The 18,210-nt window shown below is 37.1% G+C and overlaps 1 long non-coding RNA gene across 1 annotated transcript; it reads right to left on the bottom strand.

Annotated features, from left to right (window-relative positions):
- Window positions 1–739: 739 nt before the first annotated feature.
- LOC106992577 (uncharacterized) lies at window positions 740–7,569 on the bottom strand. Its single transcript, XR_013402322.1, has 3 exons — window positions 6,654–7,569; window positions 3,266–3,400; window positions 740–870 (listed from the first exon to the last, which is right to left on the bottom strand). It is a non-coding gene; the product is annotated as an uncharacterized LOC106992577 (long non-coding RNA).
- Between the last annotated feature and the right edge of the window lie 10,641 nt (window positions 7,570–18,210).

The raw sequence follows: 18,210 nt of genomic DNA, 5'->3' as shown, positions 1-18,210 counted from the left end.
AAGCAACAGAAACTTCATATACAGACTCATGCACTGACGTTCTTTCGGGGATGAGCCAGATTCCTGCCTTGCATCTTCTAAGTGTTCAGAGGTCCTTCCCTCAGGCTTCCTCCTGGAGCCATCCCTCCTTTGGATTGAGGGGAGGACTCCTTAGATGCTTCAAGAGAGGAGAGGGATGGATGACTAACACAGCAACAACTGTCTCTGTAAAGAAATCTAATCATCAGTCTATCCCCAAAATGAATTCTTGGCCACACCTTCTGTAGTCTGGAGGTGCAGGATGAGCTAGCTTCGGCAGAATAACCAGCATAATCACCAAGTGTGTCTCACTTATGTGGTAGAGCATCTTCTTTAAGATGTGGGAGATACTACTGCATTTTTTGTTGTTGAAAATCCAAGGCAACAGGAAAAGTCAAATTTAATGTCCGATTACATGTCTAGTTTCTTATGAATTAAAAATCATATGGAATTTGTATGTTATACATCTGTAGTCCCTCATCTGAAACTTCTTGGGGTAGATAAGTCTCATAACTCACAAGTTTTCAGATTTTAGAAAGGAAATATAGTACATCTATCATAGAGTATGCCACGGCCCCCAGTATTTTAGGGTCAGCACCACCTGACAAAATTCAGCAACATATGCACATAGTCACCCAAAGTGGGATCAATGAAGATAAGAAATGGCCTCTTGTTAGTTCTGGTCAAGTTCAGTCACCAAATAAGTTGCTGCCTGGATGAAATGAGTAGTAGTAGGAGACATACTCTGGTTTCTCTCTTCTTTCTGTTCTCCAGCCTTCTACTGATGGCTTCTACTGGCCACGAACCAGCAGGCAAGAAATACTGGGAAATACAGCGTGTGGAATAAGCCTCCTGAGGACACAGAGAGGAGGTGGAAAGGGTGGGTGTGAGACAAGCAGGTCTGGGACTGACACACTTACCTTTTTCACTTAGGCAACTCCTTCAGAGGTCACTGATCTCATTACCCCTCCTTCTTCCCTTTACGTCACTGCCGTTTCTTCTCAGCTAGCTCTGAACAGAACCAGCAATGAATTGAAAACCAGACCATCTGGGCTCTGTTTAGAAGTCTCCCATTATCTTTTAATATATAGAGAGTTCTCAAAATGTGAGAGAGCTTTTGGGAAGTGCATATAACAATTTTATATCATAAGAAAAGCCAGAGAGTTGCATCTATGTTGTTCAAGTACAGATGTCTATCTAAAGGTTTGACCCAAAGATTCAGGGTCAACAAGAATGAAGGATGTGTGTTAGGCAATAATTGATGATTTAAAGATTACAGGAATGAAAGTATTAAGACTTGTGTATGATTTGGGTCCTTTTAAGCCTTTTTTAATATGACAAGGACCAACAAAAACACGAAAGAATGCATATCCATACCTCGTCCTTCCAGTGAAGGAAGAGATCATGTTGGTTCTTGGGTGTTTGCTTTTCTAATCTGACATGAAGGACAAATACAGAGCTGACAGGTGAAGGGCTAAGCTAATTTCCATTAAAAGGTGCATATCATTTTGTTATACAGAATAATTGCTCTTCTTGCTCCTGAATGCAAATGTGTGAGAGAGGATGGGGTAGAACGGAGAGAGAGATCTGGAGAGAGGAAAGTCAACATAGGCTCAACTGGGGGAGACCAAGTTTAAACGTGTGTGGAGACATACTTAGGAGAGTGATTCTGCTATGTGAAGTCTTGGGAGAGAAAGGGGAAAAGGCTTTTTAGGAGGTTTTGCTATGTGCTGTGAATGGCAGACCTCTTTGCTGCCTCTGTATAGACATCACTATGTTTTAAATTGCTTTTGAATACCTTTTTGGATGTCAGGTAGGTGTGTCTTTTATGTAGGTCACAGAGACGCCCAGTTTTATTAGGGTTATATTTTTATAGCATCTTTTTAAAGTGCTCATTAGTGCTGCTATTTAACTTCATTAAATAATTCTTCTTTTGAGTTTTAAATGATGAGTAAAAAGACTGTTAATCTTTTTCTCAGTTAACCCAGGCTCTATTGGAATCCTGGCAATTCCAACTTATAGACAGAACTAAAGCAAAATACCTAAGAGGAAAAAGGCAACCTTTGAGCCTTGAACTTAGAAACCCAGATGTTCAGTATTGCAACATGAAGTATCCCAACACAAATGCATTTTGTTTTCTAGTTTCTGAACTTTCTGTGTTCTTAACTTGGAAACAGACACACTGAGCTTTTACAGGCCATTCCCGGGGAAGCATTTCAGTAAAACTTCTTCATTACGCGTGATGAGGTATGTGAACAATTTCAGCATTGATGCCCATTAATTTCCCATGCCCTTCCCTGCAGGGCTGTTAGGTCCCAGCCCCATGTCCCATCACAGAGAGGGCACTGCACCTGGACCCTCTCTGCAACATTCACCACATTGCATCTTTGACACGTGTGTCTTTGTTATGTGTGAATGTGTAGCACATCCTCACTTTTTCAGCAATTTCAAAACCTGGATGTTAGTTTCCCATTCTTTTTCCAATTTTCTTTGTTTATAGGAAAGCATTTCTGGTTATTTTCTAGACTTTGATTACTGGCTAAAGGATGATCAGCTCTCCTGGCAAATTTGAACAGTTGTCTGTGTTTACATCTGTTCCTTATCAGGAGCACCCCGTACTAGACTGGATGTTGGCATGCTGCAGACTTCTTCTCTTTGGCCAAGTGCCTATTTTAAAACAGTACAACCTCCAAGATTTTCCTTGAGGTCATTATCAACACTTCTCCCAACAGGATGAGGGCAAGAGTGTGGGAGAGATTTCTTTTTGCTGGGTTTACATCCCCAATACATGGGAAGCTTTTTGCCCTTTCTTTGAAAATAGTTTGAAGTATCTGTATCATTGCTTTCATTGTCTTGCACCAATGCTTTGTCTTGGATTGATTTATCAGTCTCTGCCTTATTCTTTTCATTGTTTATTCATAAGACCCTGGCAGCATAGCTGCCCTAATAATTCTCTTCTTGATATTGCCATACTTTTCGAATATGTAGTTCCAAATGTGCTCCTAAAGGATGGTAGGCTGAACCTCTGTGTATGCTTGTGTTGATGATTTTTCAGCTGAACAAACAAACATCTGAGATGCTTGATGAATAGTACCAATGAAAAAGTATCTACCAACAAGGCATATTATTTAAAGACAAAATTTTGTGCATGGATGGACTAAGCAGAATTTTCATAATTATTCATTTTCCAGTTATCTGTTATAGAGAACTTGTGCAATTTAGCAAGCCCCCAAGGTTGAACACTTACCTTCAGAGGCAGTAGTGCAGAACAGAAAGTACATGGACTCCGGACCAGACAAACTTGGATCCAAATCCTGGTTCCATCATTTAATGGCTCTCAGGGCCTCATCTCTCCATTGATAAAATAGGAACTGTATTTATTCTGCAAGATTGTAGTTAAGATACATCCCTATATAAAAAGTGCTTAGAAAATAGTAGGTACCCCCCAAATGGTAGCCTCTTTAACTTTATTATTGATTTTCCTGAAAATGCCCTCAGTCTGCCTCACTCAGGTGCTCTCACTGGCATGATTAGCTATTATTCTCATATTTCACAAACCACATTTGGCTTTAATGAAACCATACATATGTCCATCTGGAAAGTAAGTTCAAAAAATAAATATAGCGCCACAGAATGATGAATAGCCCCTTGGGAAGACCAAAACACTCACAGACTGAGGATTTTTAGGTAGGTCAGAGAAATTTTGCCTAGGAGTAAACAATCAATGCCTACTTTTTCATTAAATTCCAGGAAAACTATATTAATATGTCTAGAGTCTATATTTCTAAGGTTTCATTTTTGCGATTCCTTCACAGTAAACTTCATTGTACTCAATTTATCTCCCTAGAAAACCAATGTTGTTCTGGGATATTATTGGCCTCAAGGAACATTTCATTATCTGACTCAACTCTCAAAAGTTTTCTAAGATACATTGTGAATGGGATTTAACTAATTTGTTTTATTTTAAAGAAAAGGATCATTTCTCAGGAAACATAGTCATTCTTGCCTCTTAGATTAAAACAAGATATAAATGGGATGGGGTCTTTCAATTTGACAATGGAGAAAACCCTTATAGAACTTACCACTCCTAGGGATTCCCACAGGGCAAATGGTTTCATTTAAACATTGATCTGATCCCAGTGAACCAGAGAAAAAATTTTGAGACAAAAAAGCCTTCTATAAAAATTGTAACAGAAAATTAAGTGTTTTGAGTCATAATAAGGATATCCACAAACAATTTCTGGCAATTCTGTTATTTAATAAATTTGTATCTTACAACTAATCCAAAGTATGTATAAAAACTTACCATGCATATGAAAAAGCAAGAATAGCTATTTATCCAAAACTATTTTGCATACTTAAAATAAATCTTTTGAATCACTCTTTTGATGCTTTGTTATGCACAGGGCTACAGTGGAACATTATTTTAATTAATTCATCATTGTTACATCCAAGATCATTTGTTGTTTTCATAGTCCCTTCCCTATTCCCACTAAGTACTTTAAACTACTTCACCACATTTTAATGACAAGTCATATGAAAGTCCTTTGACATATGGCCTCTAGTATGAACTCTAGCCTAGTATCTCCAAATGATCTGAAGTTTGTTACTATGAGATTTCTAATGAAAGGTAGAATTCTTTCAATTAATATAATTAATTTTTAGACTCAAACCATTTTGTAGGTTCCCCAGGCAAAAGGTAGCTTCACCATTGGTTAGAGTAAGGATAAAGAGATTCTTTAAGAAGTGTGAGGTAAGACTGATGCTGAAGTCAGGGAGAGATTGGGCCCTGGGTACCGGAGAAAAGCATAGCTGCATCAAGGATCGTCAACTTTGATATTTACTACCTGTTTCCTCCAGAAGGTGGTGCTTGTCAGTCATGCCTGGATGGTTGTGAGACAGGAATAGATACTGATTCTTCATGTTTCTTAATTCTATGAGAATCTTTGCTCAGGAAAAGAAGCCACAGAATGTAGAAACAGTACTAGATTGGCAACAAAGCATGTTTTAGCAAATCTACAACTCCCACATAATATGCGTTGTAGGAGTTCATGGTAAAGGAATGGTTGAGGATAGAGGAGAAAATTCACAGAATCATAAAATGTTCAACTAACAAGACTTCAAAAGTCATCAGTCTTAAAGAGTTCTTAACAACTCCCTACGAGATGTGTGGATTGATTTTAGGATGTCTGTAAAACCTCTAGAAGTCGCTTACAAGTTTCATGTTGTATTTATCCATGAGGGTTCACAGTTTTCATTATATTCCCAAAGGTCCCCCAAAATAAATAAGATTTAGTAATGTTCATCTTGTAAAGGAGGAAGCTGAGGCATAGCATGGTTAAGCAACTTGCTTATGTCTCCTTTAGAATATCAGTGCTGGTGCTGCTGATGGAGTCCTATTTTCCTGAGTAAAGCTGCAACTACACAAAATTCCACAAAATTTCTTCATTTTTTGGAAACAGAGTGTTTACAAGGTACTCTGCTAAGTTTGTTTCTGATCATGTCCAAATAACTGTAAGTTTGGTTAAATACTCAAAGCTATTAGCATTATACTAATGATTTTGAAAATGCTTATTTGACCAAATGTTTCCATTTTGATTGATTATGTTGGTATTATCCAGACATAGTACAAATAACAGCATGCTCCCATGATCATGATCCTGTAAATATTCTGGCATCTCTCCCGTTACCAATAAAATGATACAGCACAAATATGCAGCACAAAAGGGAGAAAAATGGGAAACATGTGTCTGAGTTCTCCATGTGAAATCTGGAGTCATTAAGGGAATGCTTTGTATTCTGTGCCCTAAGCATGCAGTAAGTTAGCAACTGTGCAATCCAGCAAAGTAAAAAGAAAGAGTGAGGTTGCGAGAAATATTTCCAAAGGAGAGAAATCACAATTCTTGTTTTGAAACCAAAATAACTCCACCTGTCTTGGCCTCCCAAAGTACTGGGATTACAGGCGTGAGCCACTGCGCCTGGCCACAAAACAGTTAATGAAACAAACAACATCATCAATAGCAAAAAATGAAAAATAAAAAAACAGCACTAAAGATCGCAAACAGGTATCATAGAATAACGATTATTATTAGCCTGGATAGGGTTCACATCCTTTCCCAACCTCTGCTTGAGCCTTTCATTTTGCCTACCACCAAGAAAGGTTAAAAGCCAATTTTTCATGAGAGAACAGAGATCAAAAAAGAAGCTAAATTTCTCGTGGTGGCTGCATGAAGAGGAGCCTGAGAATGTGGGCCTACATGAGAGTACAGGCTTCATGTTATGACAGGATATGGAGGCTCAACATGGTAGGGGTAGATGTCAGGCATAAAATAATCCTATGGGGTAGAAGGAACAAAGTCTCTGGGAGGGGGGCAGGGGGGGCGGTGTTAGAAAACAGGAAAAGATGAGAAGTAGTTGGAAGCTGTTTCCTCTAAATGTTGAGGAAGAGGTGAGGGCAGAAAATGATCAAGGCTTCATGAAAGACTTACACAAGCAAAAACACATTAGACACTATTTTCTAAAAACCCTGTCTAGGTAGCCTTGGTATTTACGACATAGAAACAGCATGTGTGACCTATTTTCACAATGGGCCACTTTGCATTCAATGTGATGGGTATACTTGTCATTGTACTTACCACAAAAGGAGGTGTTCAACACTCAGTGAACCACATCTTCATGTTGGTGATGAGAGCTGGGGCTAGAAGAAGGTGATACGTGGAAGACAAAGGCTAGGTGTTCCACCCCTTAAAACCTACATCAAGGTCAACTGCAAGTTTCAATGCTTGGTAATAGCAGGAAGTGAGTCCGATTAGTTAATCCCTTCTATATTTGAGATGGCTGCAATCTACATTAGTCAACCTGGGAAACAAACTAGCCTTATTCTTCATGCTTGTGAAGGTGTGAAGCACAACACTGAGTGTCCACACTCGGTGAGTTCCACATTCATGGGGCAATAGGCTCAATCTTGCCATATATAGGCAGAATCCTTGGTTGCTCTGTTTCCTTTTTCCTTCCAGGTCATGGAAGTTTTTGCTTTCGTAATTTGCTTAACTAAGGAAATCTTTGAATCAGAGATCACCACATGAAATCTTCAGATTGTATGTCCATGCAAATGGCTAGGAAGGAAGACTTTTATTACAGAGTAAGTATATTGGCTTGTCATTTAGTGAAAGAGGTCCCCAGTCTTTTGTGGCCAGCCGTCCAGAACATATCCTTCCCGTGGGGCATTCACACTTGATTGTTAGAAGTGGCTTTTAATTACTTGCCACTTTGCTCTCACTCCATTAAGCTCTATTTTATGCTGGACAGTGGGCATTATTTACTCACTGCTCACGAGCCAGTGGCCATGGTTACATTTCACTTAGATTTGCTTGTGTGTGATGTTTCAGTCACAATCAATATTCTAGAACTTCTACCAAATCAGAAACCCATTTCACTGCTTGGGAATTATGTTGATAGTCACACTTCCTGGCCATCAGGTACCATTTTTTTCTTTCAAAACTTCCAGAAGATGTCCCAATCTTGCGCAGTTTTTCTGCCTTCAACAAGCCTGCCATGAAAATGCATCTGGTGAAATGCTGTTTCACAACGTGGTTTGTGAATAATTTGCCTCAGAGTACATCACTCAGTAATCTCCAGCCCGGAGTAACAGGAAACCCAGCACCCCTCTTTAAGGGTACCTCCTCCCCCAGTATTTCTAGGAATTCCCCTAGGATGCTTATACTTGTGCAAAGGGATGGTCCTGTTTGCTCCCAACTGCCCTGGACTATGACTCCCACACACTCTCTTCAGGATGGGAACATCATAACCAATTCTAGAGACCAGCTGTAACAGACTGGATCCCACCCCTTTCATCATGACCGTTGCTAGCAAAGCCAGAGACCTGCTGAGCATCTAAAGACCCAGACAAAAGAGATCTGCTGCTGCTATTCAAGCAGCACGTTCTGCACGTCATTCGTATCTGAAGCAGGATTGCTTGAGTCTGAAACTCATATTTTAGTCACTTCTACTAGTGCAGGACTTTGACCCCAGAGATTTTAATACTTGAAATATCATCTAAGGGCATCTCATTCTAAGATAGCCTCTTCTACCAAAGTCTTTATATTCACAGAAACCCTTTCTGCTAACATAAATAAAACTAGGTCAGGTTCTGGTATTCAGACACTCATAACATAGATCTGACCCTATTTTTTTCTTGCCATCAAGCAAATTTTATCTTTGGAGCTTTTGTTGTCCTTCCCAGCCATTGTGCATTGGCAATGACCACCCTGACAGGTCACAGTAGCTTTGAAAATTGAGCAGAAATTTCGGAAGGCCTGTGATCTTGCATACATTTGCCCAAGCTCTCTCTAACCACGATACAAGCTTGTATATCAATAGCTGTTTTCTTTTCCATCCTCCTCCCAAAAATTCCCTTCACTAGATACTCCACTACTCTAAGTATAGCAAAGCCATATGAACATTAGAATTAGGAAATCCTGAATTAGCATATGAACATCATTCCAGATATGTGTCATTAAGGAAGTTACTGAGCCTTTTAGACTTGAGTATTTTTTTTTTAATCTGTACACTGAAAATACTAAAAGGGATAATAACCTTACGGGATTGTTAATGAGATTCAAATTAGTTAATAATATGAAGAGTTTAGAGCTGCATTTGGCACATAGTAAGTATAGAACAAAAGGTAGCTATAACAAATGTCTGCTGTAAGTTAAAGTTGTGGTCTACTCAGGCACAAATGAGGCTCTGAGAGCCTCATGCTATGGGGGGGTTGCATCTGTTCTGCCTCTCTTGAGCAACAGAATTGAGACCACAGTTGGCAGGTGGAGTTCTCTTATTCCTGATACCTATCTATAATAATGCTTGGCATGCTCCTTAAACAAGGACTTTATGAAGATAGAAACAGTGCAACTACACAGTTAACTCAGATATAATAAGACACATTAAGCATGGGGCTGTGAAATCCAGTCTTTTCTCACTAAAGAAGCTGCAGAATTGATTTTCTTTTGTCAACTATTTTTATCATTTTTTTTTTTTTTTTTTTACTTAAAGTGTTTTAGTCTTTTACATTTTCTTCCATTATAAAATGTAATCCTAGCACTTTGGGAGGCCGAGGCGTGCGGATCACGAGGTCAGGAGATCAAGACCATCCTGGCTAACACGGTGAAACCCCGTCTCTACTAAAAATACAAAAAATTAGCTGGGTGCAGTGGCTGGTGCCTGTAGTCCCAGCTACTCAGGAGGCTGAGGCAGGAGAATGGTGTTAACCTGGGAGGTGGAGCTTGCAGTGAGCCGAGAACATGCCACTGCACTTCCAGCCTGGGCGACAGAGGAAGATTCTGTCTCAAAAAAAGAAAAAAAAAATATTAGCCTATGATTATTGAAAAAAATAAAAAGATTCTTAGTTAAAATTTTAAAGTCCCAAAATGTGAAGTTTTATGGAAGAAAAATAAAAGTCCCTATGACTCTTTTTCCTATTCTTTATCATCTCACTTCTGAGAAGTTGACACTGAAAATAGTTTGGTATATGGACTTCTACACATATAAATATGTGAACATACATATATATGAGTATATAGTGATGTGCCACTTAACAATGGGGATACTTGATACTTTTGGAGAAACATCATAGATGATTTCATTGTGCAAACATCAGAGTACACTTACACAAACCTAGCTGGTATAGCCTACTACAACACCTACAATAGATGGGATAGCCTGTTGTTCCTAGGCTACACACCTGTACAGCATGTTACTGTATTAAATACTGTAGGCAATTGTAACACAGTGGTACTTGTGTATTTAAACACATCTAAACACAGAAAAGGTACAGTAAAACTATAGTATTATAATCTTATTTATTTATTTATTTTGCTACAGAGCCTCGCTGTGTTGCCCAGGCTGGAGTGCAGTGGTGTGATCTTGGCTCACTGCAATCTCTGCCTCCCGAGTTCAAGTGATTCTCGTGCTTCAGCCCCATGAGTAGCTGAGATTATAGGCCTGCGCCACCATACTCCACTGATTTTCTTCTTGTTGTATATTTTAGCAGAGACGGGGTTTTGCCGTGTTGACCAGGCTGGTCTCGAACTCCTGGCCTCAAGGGATCAGCCCACCTCGGCCTCCCACCTGGCCCAGTATTATAATCTTACAGGACCACCATTGTCCATCATTAACCAAAATGTCATTATGCAGGGCATGCGTGTATGTACTTTTTTTTTTTTTTAACAAAATCATCTCATACTATGTGTTGTTCTATAACTTGCTTTTTCCCTTCACAATATATTTTGGGCACCTATTTATATCCGTATGTTTAGGTTTTCTTAATTCTTAATCACGAATAATTTAGATATAATTCATTAACCTCTTAGCTAATGCATGCATTTTCTTTAGACTTTATTAATGCGCAGTATTATTTATAAATTTTAAGTCTTTCTTAAAAGACTTAAGCAATGTATCTTGTTTTTATTTAAGAGCAAAGCCATGCAATTTTAGTGTTTTCTGTTGATTTGTATTTCTTTCCATTCTCATATCTTCTGTCCAAATTCCTACAGAGTAATTTGCCTTATTCTTATTGATTTACATGAAAGTTTTTATGTATTAAATTAATCCTTTCAGTCACATATGTAACAACTCTATTTTTCTTTGCCATTGGTATTATTGTTTCACTTTGTTTATAATGTTTTGCATTAAACATAAGTGTTTGAAAGAAACTTATCTGGATTTTAGTTTATTACTTACAGATTTTTGTTATACTGAGAAATGTCTTTCCTAGTCCAAGATTACCAAAAAAGTTTTGTCTTTGGTTATTTTACATTTTAAAAAAAGTTAAAACCTTTAATTTGTGTAGAATTTATTATGAAGTAAAGAGTAAGTACATTTTGTCCAAATAGCTACACATATGAACCAACAACATGTATTAAATAGTACATCTTTCCCCAACAGTTTGGCAACCCCATTTTAATACACTAAAATTTCAGTTTTTCTAGGAATGTATTTCTGGCTCTTACAGATTCCTCCACTGATTTCCTTGTCTATTCTTGTGCCACCATTTTTGAACATTGCTTTTTGAAACATTTTAATATGTTGCATATTTTTCTCCCTTTTTAGATTTTTTCATATTTTTCCTCACTTTACACAAGTGTATTCCTTCAAACAAATTTCAATAGTGTTTTTGTAAAAGGTAATTTGATTACTTTTAATTAAGATTGCAAATAAATTCAACATTATTTTAAGGTGAATTTACATCTTAATGATGAGTGATTTTTTTAAATCAAGAGTATATGCTTTCCTATTTACTATCTAATGTGACTCAGAAAAATAAATATTTCCCTTCATATATATCATTCACATTTCTTGTTGCTTCCTTGATATTTTAATATTTTGCTGTTATTGTGAATGGGATCTTATATTTAATTTTATTTCCTACTATTTATTTTTTATATAAGGATAGTTGTTTACTGTACTTTTTTTTAACTGCCACCCTAAATGACTTCTCTTTTCTCTGTTTTCTAATGCTTCTTTCGGGTACAAAATATTTGCTAGAATGTAGGTGGTGAGCATACAGGTGCTCATTGTACAAGTTTTGCAAATTTCCTTTAGGTTTGAAATTGTTCATAATAGAACGTGGGGGTGATACTATTTTTTCTGAGTGCACTAGGCCACGCTTTGGATATTTCCTTATATCCCACCTATAATTATATGGTTACATGAGATATTATTCAGCTCTGTTCTTATTTGACCAAATACTCACTAGCTTTCTTATTACATTTTCTTATCCTTTATATTTCTAACCCCTTCTCTCCTTTTTTTAAAATCAAGAGTGATGACTAGTTAACCAAATGACTAGGTTTATTTTATTATGTGCTATATTGAGAAATTTTGAAAAAAATTTGATTTTAACTAACTTTAACATCATTGATTATTTATATTATTAACTGTTATTATCATTTGTAAGCACATGCTGCACAAGGTCCCTGCTCTGGAGATGATATTAAACCTCACATTTAATTATTATCTTGAAATTTTCTGGTATTCCAGGTAACAACAAAAGCTATGGGAGTCTAGAAATAATTAAAGCATATAATTAATATGACCAGTTTAATGCTATAATACAAAATCTCCAGTTGGCCAAATAAATATTTATTAAAATCTCCAAGCTTATTAAAACTAACATCTATTGGGACAATTTGGCAATGACCTCAAGTCATGATGCCTTATCATTCATGTACCATTAATTTCATTGTTTTTATGCTTCAGTGCTCTAATATAACAAGAGGATTAACTTTAGTTATGATTTTATATGAGAATAAGTATGCAAATATCTAGTTTGTAAACTGATTTGTTTGTTATATTCTGCCACACATGTCCCTGAGAAGTTTACAGAGCAGCACCTTGCTATAGTTTATATTTTAGGCAAACCTAAGCCTGTGGACTTATAAATGAACTTCTTAAGGGATCATGTATTCACATGTACTTATGCTGGCCATCGCTAGAAATAATTTTAATAAAATGACATATTTATATTAGTTCCTTGGAATGCTTGTAAGCCTTCTCTAGACATCTGTGATGATGAAATATCTTTATTATTTTATGTTAGTTGTGTATTCTGTCTCTTTCAGTTGAAATAACTGAACCAAAATGTAAGTGAAATGAAGTTTTTGCATATATCTAATCATATTTGCTGTATTTTTTCAGACTTCTCAAATGGGTGTACATACATATATCTAAATATATCTAATTTCCATTTTTATAAAACTAGTTCCATATTGATAGTACAATTTTGTATTCTTTTTGCTTATTAGTATATTGTGTTTAAGAACGTCATTGAATAATTTCTAAAACTATAACTTATAATAGTATGAATCTGCTGTAATTTAATTTGCATATTGTTAAATCTTTGCTTATTTAATATCTGAAACAGAATCTTTTGTTCTCTAGAAGCTATTATGCTACTTTCGGGGCATAAAATAGGTACACAGTAATTGTTAGAAAAAAAGAGACAACTTTAAAAAGAAATAAAATACACCTCTTCTTTAGAAACTAATAATTACATGGGAAGTCAGACAAAACACAGCTCAAGAGATGTGACATTTCCCAAGTATAGCTGTGAACAGCTATAAAGATCCACAGAGAAGAAAGTGAAAGCTAATTCTCGATGTGGGAATAGGTATAGCAATTGTTTCAAAGGTCATTTCCTCAAAAGGATGATCCGTGCAGACACTCACCTTGCCAGGGACTGAAGTTATTTCAGTTCTGTTTACCAAGCAAAAGGTACACATGAACATTTCTGAAGCTGTGTGTGAAACATTGAAACGCCTTACCTTCTCTGGAATTCTGACTGAGAAAGCACTGAATGCTAGCTGAAATTTCTCCAAAAAATTTCTGGTATGCCTCCTTCCACATAAAACAAACAATAAAAGGAATGAAGGAAGAAAGTTCTCTAGGTCACAGGCTCCACATGCACAGCGTCCCCAAGCTTGCATTTTCTTTATTTGACTGAGCAGGCACATTCTGCAATCGGAAGGCCTGTAGTGAAAGCTTGTCATATAAGCATGATGGCTAATGCTAATAGAAAAAATACTCTGTGACTGGCTTTCTTCTACCTAGCTTACATACGCTGACTTACTAATCCACGCAAAAACTATTGTTGTATGTCCCACTATAAGCTCCATATTATAGATGAAGAAATGGAGGCAGAGAGAGGTTTGGCTCAAAGTAGCACAGGTGGTAAGTGGTGAAGCTGGCATGCTAACCCTGGAGTCCACTTTCTTTACCATTAGGACAAAGACACCCAAACTTGCTGGGTTCATGGTACCTTTAGTATTACAGTAATTTTTTTTTTCACATTGTCCCAAGGCCAAGAGATATTTGAGTTTCATTTATTAAGTAGCTAAGTCAAAACAACTTAGTTTTATGTCCTAACAACTTAATAGCCATTTAAAAAATAATACATATATATTAAAATAAAATATATTTTAGTTCACTGGTACATAGCCACAATCAGTTACTAACAGGCTGTGTGCACCTATTGGGCACTGCACAGCTTTTCAAATCCTGGAAATCAGATTAGGTATGGCTATCCTCATTTCCTAATTCACACTGATTATGGTGCCATATTTGTTTTTATTGTGTCAGTTGCCAAAAACTCAGCTTTACAATAAGAAGCTGTCATGGAAAGGAATGTAGCATGATCTAATAATGTTTAAACTATGTTTAAATGTTTAAACTACCTTGAGGTAGCAGGTCTCATGCTATTGGCAGACGTCAGTTAATACCATGTTTCCCTCCAAAGTTTAAAATACCTTGTAGCCCCTGTGAGTTCCCTGCACCACCCTAGGGCACCTAAGTGCAGCTTGGGAATGGTGACTGTAGACTATATTGTCACTTGAGTTTAAGACTTGTCCAAAAATGAATTGTGATTGCTTTTAATTCAAAAGACGCCTTTTGAAAAATCATACTCCAAGTTGCCAGCTTCATTATTCAAAGATTTACATATATTTAATTGAAAGATTCTTTCACTTGGCTTAGCACTCCTTTGAGAAAAGTATAACAAATCAGAGGGAATGAAAATGAAGCCATTTGGGGAATCTTAGCCATTTCAGGTTTGTACAGCTACAAAACATGGGGCTGAACTGAATGGTTTCTAAAGTCCTTTCTAAACTTCAATCACTGGAATTTATACACTCGAGTCTTTTCTCTCTAGTTGTAGGTATAATATTGCTTTTCCACATGAGGGTTCCTCCTCCCTCCCTCTCCCCTCAGCTTCCCTAAGCATTGAGTCATAGACTATGATACAATCAACACACTAGATCCCCATTGAAAGATCTCTGGGGTTCTACTCTGAGCTCTGACATACACCATCTGTAAGACCTTGGGCAAGTCACCTCACCTTTTTGCACTCATTCTCCTAATTTATAAAAATGAGGACAGCAGTGACTGTCTCACCAAACTGTGGTGGGATTAAAACAGTGTGTGTGCGCCATAATCCTCTTCAAATTATAAAGCACTACATGATTATATTATTAATATGATGAGTATGAGTTTATATTCTAGTGGTGTTAACATCTCTCCAGATTAGCGCCGCCAATAGGCTGTGGTGATAATTACAATTTATTAGGGGAAAAATGTTTTCTTAGGGTCTCTTAATTTATAATCTATATATGCCAATCCAGCGCCACAGTTTTGCTCATGTATAATCATTTTAATCCTAGGTTGATTAAATAAACATATATAGTGCAATCTATCTTTAATCTAGCTTCGTTCTTCTTAGTGCCTGATCATTTTGATGGTTGCAAATCAATTCTGAAATTATTTAAACATATTTTTAAACAAAAACAGACACAAAGCATAAGACTCCAAACTCACTCATTATAACTCATTAAAAGTTAAAACCCATTAAAAGTTAGCTCCTATCAACCCAGAAAATGAAAACATGACTGTTATTAAACTAGTAAAGATTCCTCTTAGCAAACATTATACAAATTAGATAGTAGTATTTTGTCACTTTGGGGAAAATATTTTCATCTGATTGGGACATTCAGAATGTGGTTAAAGATGCCATTTATTGCATCATTGTTTCCTCTTTACCTTAAAGGAGTTTTCTCTGTTCTTGATGTGACAAATGTTGTATTTCACCTATGAACTTTTTTTTTTTTTTTTTTTTTTTTTTTTGAGATGGAGTCTTGCTCTGTCACCAGACTGGAGCATTCTTGGCTCACTGCAACCTCCACCTTCCGGGTTCAAGTGATTCTCTTGCCTCAGCCTCCCGAGTATCTGGGACTACAGGCCACGCCCAGCTAATTTTTGTATTTTTAGTAGAGATGGGGTTTCACCATGTTGGTCAGGATGGTCTCGATCTCTTGACCTCATGATCCACCCGCCTTGGCCTCCCAAAGTGCTAGGATTACAGGCGTGAACCGCCATGCCCAGCCTGAACTTCTTTTTTAAATATTTTTTCTCTTTGACTTTGTCTGTTAGCAAGTTTGGAGATAAAATGGCTTCCACTTCTCACATGCTAATATAATTCCCAATTTTAGTTAAGTCCTTGCTCTTATTTTTCCCTTTGTCTCTTTTTTTCCTTTTCTTACCAATATTCATTTTATTTTATTTTGTATATTTTGTGGATTATTTTAAAATACAACAAATCCTTTAGAGAACAAATCATGATACATGAAAGTTGTCACATAGAAAAATATCCTAACAAATGGAAATACATTCAGCCTCATGATCAGACCAGGCTCTGACAAAACATGCATGGCACATCCAAGAAGGGTAATTTAAGGAGATTAATAAAAAGAATGATTTACGAAGTTGTAAAGAGGGTATAAGCAGTCTGAAAACGAGGGAGCAATGCCTCAGAGGTAGTGGCAGCAGCAGGCTTTCCACGTCCGGGCTTAAGGTGACAGTGAAAGGAACCTTTACTGGAATCCAGAAAGGGGCCTTGTGTGGAAAGGGCTATCTGGCAAGAGGTGTGGCCTTTGGTTGTAGCTCTGCCAATGTAAAGAGGCCTCACAGGGAGGAAACCAGAGGGAATAAACACCCTAACTTTGCTCTTTTCTTGCCTTCTGATCTTCCGCCAGATGTCAAACCCAACAGGAAGATGGAGGGCCACAGAGCCCACTGATGGAGTGTGTGGAGCAGCCTCTGCCAAGAGGCACTGAACAGGGTAGAGATGGCTAGAGAGTGGCCCTGAGGCTGCAAATGGAGGTTCTCCAGCTGATCTAGCAATGGTTAATAATGGAAATAAAAGTAATCCACAAAGAAATGAATCTGTAGGCTGGAGGGAATAATATATGGCACCTACCATCCCTATAGGTCAGTATTTCAAAAAGCAATATTCAAAAAATTTATAATCATTGAATAATATAAACTCTAGCATGTTAAAGAAAATCCTCAATACTGAGTATATATTTTACAATATACAATAAAATTAAAACTTATAGCATATTATCATCATAACCACAAGTTGTAAAAATAGAAATTATGGCTGGGCACGGTGGCTCACGCCTGTAATCCCAGCACTTTGGGAGGCCGAGGTGGGCGGATCATGAGGTCAGGAGATCGACACCATTCTGGCTAACATGGTGAAAACCCGTCTCTACTAAAAATACAAAAAATTAGACAGGTGTGGTGGTGGGCACCTGTAGTCCCAGCTACTAGGGAGGCTGAGGCAGGAGAATGGTGTGAACCTGGAAGGTGGAACTTGCTGGGAGCCAAGATTGTGCCACTGCACTCCAGCCTGGGTGACAGAGCGAGACTCCGTCTCAAAAAAAAAAAAAATACACATATTTTACCCATTCCTAACGGTATACAAATTAAATAGAAAAGTCAATGTTAAAATGCAGAAATTTTATGCATTCTTTGTTATCCTGTCATAGTGAAGACTCAGAAGTCATCACAGAAATGGCAAGACAAAGACAAAATACATCTAGAATAGTGAAATCCAGTACATAAAACATTAGAAAACTAATTTTTAGAAATTTAGAGATAGACATTTAGAAGCTAGAAGAGAGATGCTATTGTCAGCCAACATGATGTAGAAATGAGAGTCTAATAAGATAGAAATATATAGAATCATATTTTAAAATGTTTTATGTTTGTATTGGTCTTCTACTCTTGTTTAACATCCCCGCCCTCCCACCGCCCCCTTGGCAAGCCTAAATATGTCACTACTGTTATTATCATTTGCTGCTTGTCTGGTTTCTTTGCTAGAGAGATGAAAACAAATCATTTTTTTTTTTTTTTGCTCAAGGTAATGAGAAAGAATGGAAGGAAAATAAGAAAACAGAAAGAATACTGGGTACTTTGAAAGGACATGATGAATTTAAGTGATTGGGACAGCTTGAACAGTAGTGTATTCAGCAATATAACCCCTTGCTGTTATGCCACTAAAATATTTACCATTGTCACTTGCTTTGATAATTGTTTTGGGTCTTTGTGAGTTTTAAATTGATTTTGCCACTTGTGCCTGTTTGTGTTCTGTGGCTCATTTAGATTTAAACATTTATCAGTGAGGTAAACAATAAATTTTGCTTGATTTGAAAAATTGGGCTGTTGTGCTTTCCATCAGTCATTTTGTGAATTAAATCAGATTTCAAATGCTACTTAATAGCAACCAAGTCTACTGAGTATTGACTTTAATTAATTTTCTGTCTCTGACTCTGCAAAGCAATCAACAATTAAACCAAATTTAAC

Source organism: Macaca mulatta, chromosome 12 (genome assembly GCF_049350105.2).
Source record: "Macaca mulatta isolate MMU2019108-1 chromosome 12, T2T-MMU8v2.0, whole genome shotgun sequence".
Classification (NCBI taxonomy): Eukaryota; Metazoa; Chordata; class Mammalia; order Primates; family Cercopithecidae; genus Macaca; species Macaca mulatta.
Note: the sequence above shows the minus strand (reverse complement) of the source record. Positions and strands in the feature narration are given on the sequence as shown.